The sequence below is a fragment of the Rhinopithecus roxellana genome, chromosome 14, assembly GCF_007565055.1.
Source record: "Rhinopithecus roxellana isolate Shanxi Qingling chromosome 14, ASM756505v1, whole genome shotgun sequence".
NCBI lineage: Eukaryota > Metazoa > Chordata > Mammalia > Primates > Cercopithecidae > Rhinopithecus > Rhinopithecus roxellana.
The window spans coordinates 34,797,336-34,803,335 of record NC_044562.1 but is presented as its reverse complement, the minus strand read 5'-3'; positions in this window follow the sequence as shown (position 1 = coordinate 34,803,335).

The window sequence follows — 6,000 nt, the reverse complement described above, 5'->3', positions numbered from 1 at the left end:
ACCATAATGGAGAAGTGTGTCTAAAATCATTTTCTTCTTCTGACAAAATGCTGTATTGTAAAGCTCAGACTTAGATTTTGTTGACAGAGGAAAGTTGAAAAAGGATTTTTAGGAATTATTACATTTATTTCTTCATTTATCCATCTATCTATTTATACATTCAGTAGCCCTTATTTCCAATATGTGCCAAATTGGGCCGAGTTTATAATCTTAAGTTATGGAAAATATATTTTTGAAGACAAGTTGATCATTTCTTGTGAGAATTTAACCTTAAGAGATAAAGCAAAGGAACAGTTTTGTAACAATCGGGGTTCAGGCTACAGTGAAAATAATTTTGTCAATTGGAGAGCTTGTTAACATAGGACTCTTTTCTGTTTGAGTAGATACATTAAGGGGAATGTGCTTAATGAAACCCAGTTAAGGTGATTCCTGGAATCAACAAAATGCAGAAACTTCATCCTCCCACTGTTATGTTAGGTGAAAATAGTCATCTTATTATTTATAAAAATTTTTGCTTTGAGAATTTTTGTTTTAGAAGATATACCTATGAGCAACAACGTCTTTAAATCTGCATTCATTACTGGTTCTGAGAGCTGAAACCAAGCCGTGGCACCAAAATGTTAATGAGAGCTATCATTTATGCAGAATTTACCATGGGTACTCTGCTAAGTACCTTCAACATCCATAAAATCTTCATAACAATCCTTTGAGGAAGATATTAGCATTATCCTCATTTTAAAAACAAGGAAAGTGAGTTTACAGAGAGGTTAAGTAAAACATACAGGGTCACTGTATATAGTCCATTTTCCCGCTGTTGAAAAAGACACACCAGAGACTGGGTAATTTATAAAGAAAAAGAGGTTTAATGGACTCACAGTTCCAATTGGCTGGGGATGCCTCACAATCATGGCGGATGGCAAAAGGCACATCTTACCAGGTCAGCAGACGAGAGAAATGAGAATTAAGTGAAAGCATTTTCCCCGTACATAGAACCATCAGATCTCATGACACTTATTCACTACCATGAGAACAGAATGGGGGAAACAGCCCCCATGAGTCAATAATCCCCTGCCAGGGTCCCTCCCATAACATGTGGGAATTGTGGGAGCTACAATTCAAGAGGAGATTTGAGTGGGGACACGGCCAAACTGCATCAGTCACTTCATGAGGGCAACTGGGTGTGAACCTCAAAACTAGGGGGTGAACTTCAAAAGCAGTTGGTGCTTAAGAAGCAATTATTTAAATCCCTGTGTTATGCTCCCTCTCAGACCTGATGTGATTGATTTTATTTATTATTATTATTATTATTTTTTTTTTTATTGAGACGGAGTCTCACTCTGTCACCCAGGCTGGAGTGCAGTGGTGCGATTTCAGCTCACTGCAACCTCCGTCTCTTGGGTTCAAGCCACTCTCCTGCCTCAGCCTCCCGAGTAGCTGAGATTACAGATGCCTGCCACCACACCCAGCTAATTTTTTGTATTTTTAGTAGAGACGGGGTTTTACCATGTTGGCCAGGCTGGTCTCAAACTCCTGACCTCAAGCTATCCACCTGCCTCTGCCACCCAAAGTGCTGGGATTACAGGTGTGAGCCACTGCGCCCAGCATGATTTTATGAGGGCTTATGTAATTATACACATAATTAGTGTAAATGTTGTGAGTATATATTGTCCATAGTGGAATCTTAGTGAAGAGCATAGAAATAAGGTGTATTAGATTGTTCTTCAAATTTCTCTGAATATGAAAATCCCCTGGGTACCTGTTAACACTGTCACTTATTCCCTAGTCACTGACTTCCTAAATTAGAATCTCCAGGGGGAGAGCCTGGGAAGCTGCATTTTTTCCAACAACGAGCCCTACATCATTCCTATTATAAGGGAAGTTTGGAAACATTGCTCTGGGTTAAGCATTATAATCAATAAATGATGAAGGCATAAAATCTTTATACCTGAAAAAATACCTTGATATTTTTTTCAGGTGTAAAGTGCTAGATTATCATGTCTAAAGAAATAAAGATCCATTAAAAGGGAGTTGGTTGGCCAAAGAAGCATTGGAAAAGAGCTTCTGAAGGACAGAGGATGGTAGATCTCAAGGCCCACTCAGCTCTGATGAGGGAGGAAGGTTTCCAGAGTCAAGGATGTATCTTTTGAAGGTGTATCTTACTGTGGAGATGGTTGCTTCAGGCTCGAGAAACCTGATGACATTTAACATTGAAATCACATAATTATCTCAACTTGCCCTGAGTCTCTCTGCTCAGCAAGTGACCCTCTGATTAAAGCATGACTTCCTATGCAGTGTGCTTGAGGGGAGAGAAAATTTGTTGACTAGGGGATAGGAGTGTTCCCTTAAAGTTCTCAATGTAAATCAATAATCTGACACTCAGATTTTAGCCATCAGTTGTTTGAACTTTAATGCAAGTCCATCCATAAGAGCTATATCCCCTTTGTGCTATTAAGTTATGATTCTGAGGCTGCAGAGATGAGGTCTGGCGAAAGCCTTGCTATTCTGTGTGAGAAAGACTTGCCTGGATAGACCTGCCATTATCACCTGTCTCCTTTGAAGCTTTTTCTCATTTGCCTCTCTGATTTCTATGCCTGTGCCCTGTAGTTCAAGGTGTTTATCTGCTGGAGGGTAGGAGTGGGGGCACGTTGGTGGAGAGGGAGGCAGGAGGCGTTAGGGAATTGGAAAATTTCCGGAAAGAATGTGGAGGAAAGGCCAAGGTAGCATTCAGTTTATGACAAACAAAATAGGAGCACAGAGCAGGACAGTAACTCTGAAAACCACGGTATTGTTTTAAGAATGGATTTGCTGAATTTCTCTGACTTTCCTCACTCCACCCCTTGTAGTGGATTAACAGTCTAGCCTGGAAAACTAGAGAATCAGTTTAAGATCACAGAGTTCTCTTATAAAGAAAAGACACTCTTTGTCTTAAGATTTGTTGTTCATTTGTAGAAGGAAGATCAGATGTAAAGAAAGCATACCTGCTTTCTATCCTTAGGATTTAGGGGAAAAAGAAAGGAGCGAAGGTAAGAGGAGAGAGGGGTGAACACAGTGCTAATTTTCTACCTCAGGGCTTTGACCTGGAAGCATGTGTATCCATTAAATGAGCTTAATGTAGAAGGCAAGGTATTGTAAGCGTTCGTTAAATGAGTGTAACGTGGAAGGCAAGCTGCTGTAGATCTCTCTGGTACATGCCACATCAAAGTAAACAATCCTGCACAAGATGGTACAGTAAAGGAGACACTTGGTTCCAGATTGGTCACCTTCAGTTGAGTGTGGCGTGGTCACTGACTTGACAACAGTGTTCTGTCCTGGATCCCACTCTGGTGAACTGGGTGACCTCTGAGGTAAGTGTGAGCTTTTGTGCCTGTGGGAGAAATGGAAGATGGAACAGACACTCGAGGGTGAAAGTGAGTTGACCTGGAAGCACTACCATATTGTGACTTAGAAAGAGACCAGATCACAAGTTATGTCAGCCCCTAATCCTGACATAGAAAATATTACCCAGGGAAGAGGAGACACTGTCCACCCCAGAGACTATCAAAGGTACAGGGCACTACCCTTGACAAACTTGACCCTTTTCTGCCCCCACTAGAATATGTGAGATCCTTCTTGTGATATAACTAGGAATTCTCCTCCAGCTACCACCTATTTCTCTGCTCCCCTTTCCCATCCTCCCTACTTTCTCTCTTATTTTTTATTCAACTTATTCATGAGGTTTTCTTTCTGTCATTCTCCAGAAACTTTTTTTGTCAAGGTCATCCCTGAATATGTCAAATCCAACTGTCAATTTTCAGTCTTTATTTTAATCTAACTAGCAGCTGCCGGGGCAAGGTCAGCCACTCGCTCCTTTTTAGAAACAATTTATTTTCTTGGCTTGCATGTTACACATTATTTCTGGATGCTCCTTCTCTACCTCAAAAATACTATGCTGCCTTGGGATGCTCTCTTTAAATTGCTTCACTGATCTAGCCACACTCATCTCCCTGCATAATCTCATTCAGACTTGTGGCTTGAATTTCCATCTGTATGCCGGTGCCTTCCACATTATTTTTTAGTCCAGCAGAGATCTTTTCCCAAACTCCAGACACAGAGATCTACAGTTTAGTCAAAATTTCCTCTAGAATGTCTGACATGGCGAAATTCTGTCTCTGTTAAAAATACAAAAATTAGCTGGGCATAGTGGCAGATGCCTGTAATCCCAGCTACTCAGGAGGCTGAGGCAGGAGAATTGCTTGAACCCAGGAGGCGGAGGTTGTATTGAGCCAAGATTATGTCACTGCACTCCAGCCTGGATGACAAGAGCGACACTCCATCTCAAAAAAAAGTGGGGGTGGGGGGAAGAAAACAATTCTGTTTACAGTAGCAACTACCATGATCTGAATGTTTATGTCTCCAAAATTCATGTGTTGAAACTTACTGATCAGTGCAGTGGAGCTGAGAGGTGGGACATCTGGAAGGTGATTAAGTCATAAGGGTAAAGCCCTCATAAATTGGATTAATGTCTTTGTAAAAGAGGCCTAGAGGAGCTTATTTGTCTTCTCTGCCAGAGAGGACTAGCAAGAAAGTGTCATCTATGAAGCATAGGCTGGCAACAGATACCTGTGAATCTGCTGGCACCTTGATCTTTGACTTCTCAGCTTCTAGAACTGTGAGCAATACATTTCTATTGTTTATAAATTATTTAGTCTAAAATATTTTGTTAGGGAAGCCCAAATGGACTAAGATAGCATCAAAAAGAATAGAATACTTAGAAACCAACTTAACCAAGAAGGAGAAAGACTTGTGCAATGAAAACTATAAAACAGTGCTGAAAAAGTAAAGATACAGGTAACTGGAAGCATATCTCATGTTCATAGATTGGAAAACTTACCATTGTTAAGATGTCAACACTACCCAAATCTGTCTATAGATTCAACACAATTCCTATCAAAAATCCCAATGGCATTGTTTGCAGAAATAAAAAATGCCAACCTAAAATTCATACAGAATCTCAAGGGGTCCCAAATAGCCGAAACAGCCTTGAAAAAGACAAACCAAACTGGAGGACTCACACTTCCTAGTTTCAAAACTTACTCCAAAGCTACAGTAATCAAACAATGTGGAAATGGCATAAAGATAGATATATAGACCAATGGAACCGAATAGGGAACCTAGAAGTAAACCCTCACATATATGATCAAATGATTTTTGACAAGGGTGCCAAGTCCATTCAGTGGGGAAAGAACAGTCTTTTCAACAAATGGTGTGGGAAAAACTAGATATCCATATGCAAATGAAAGAAGTTGGACCCTTACCTAACACCAAATACAAAATTAGTTCAAAATGAATCAGGAACCTAAATGTCAGTCCTAAAACTATAAAGTCCTTAGGAAAAAAAAATAGAGTAAAAGCTTCATAACATTCAATTTGGCAATGACATTAAAGGCGTAGGGAACAAAAGATAAAACAGACAAATGTGAACTTCATGAACATTTTTAAAAATCATGCATCAAAAGGCACTATCAACAGAGTAAAAAGGCAACCCACACAATAGGGAAAATATTTGTAAATAATATATTTTATAAGGGATTAGTATCCAGACCATACAGAGAACTTCTACAGCTCAGCAACAACAAACAACCCGATTCAAAAATGAGCAAAAGACTATAAACATTTATCCAAAGAAGATATAAAAATAGCTAATAAAAACATGAAAAGATGCTCAACATCACTAATCATTAAGAAAATGCAAATCAAAGTTGCAGTGAGATACCACCTTACACCCATTAGGATGGCTACTACCAAAGAAAACAGAACATAATAATTGTAATAATTGTTGGCAAAGATGTGGAGTAAATAGAACCCTGGTGCAGGGTTGATGGGAATGAAAAATGGTACTGTTGTGTTTGGAAACAGTATTGTAAATTAAAAATAGAATTATCGTGATAATTCATATGATTCAGAAATTCCATTTCTGGGTATATACTACAAAGAGTTGAAAGAAGGATCTTGAAGAGATAT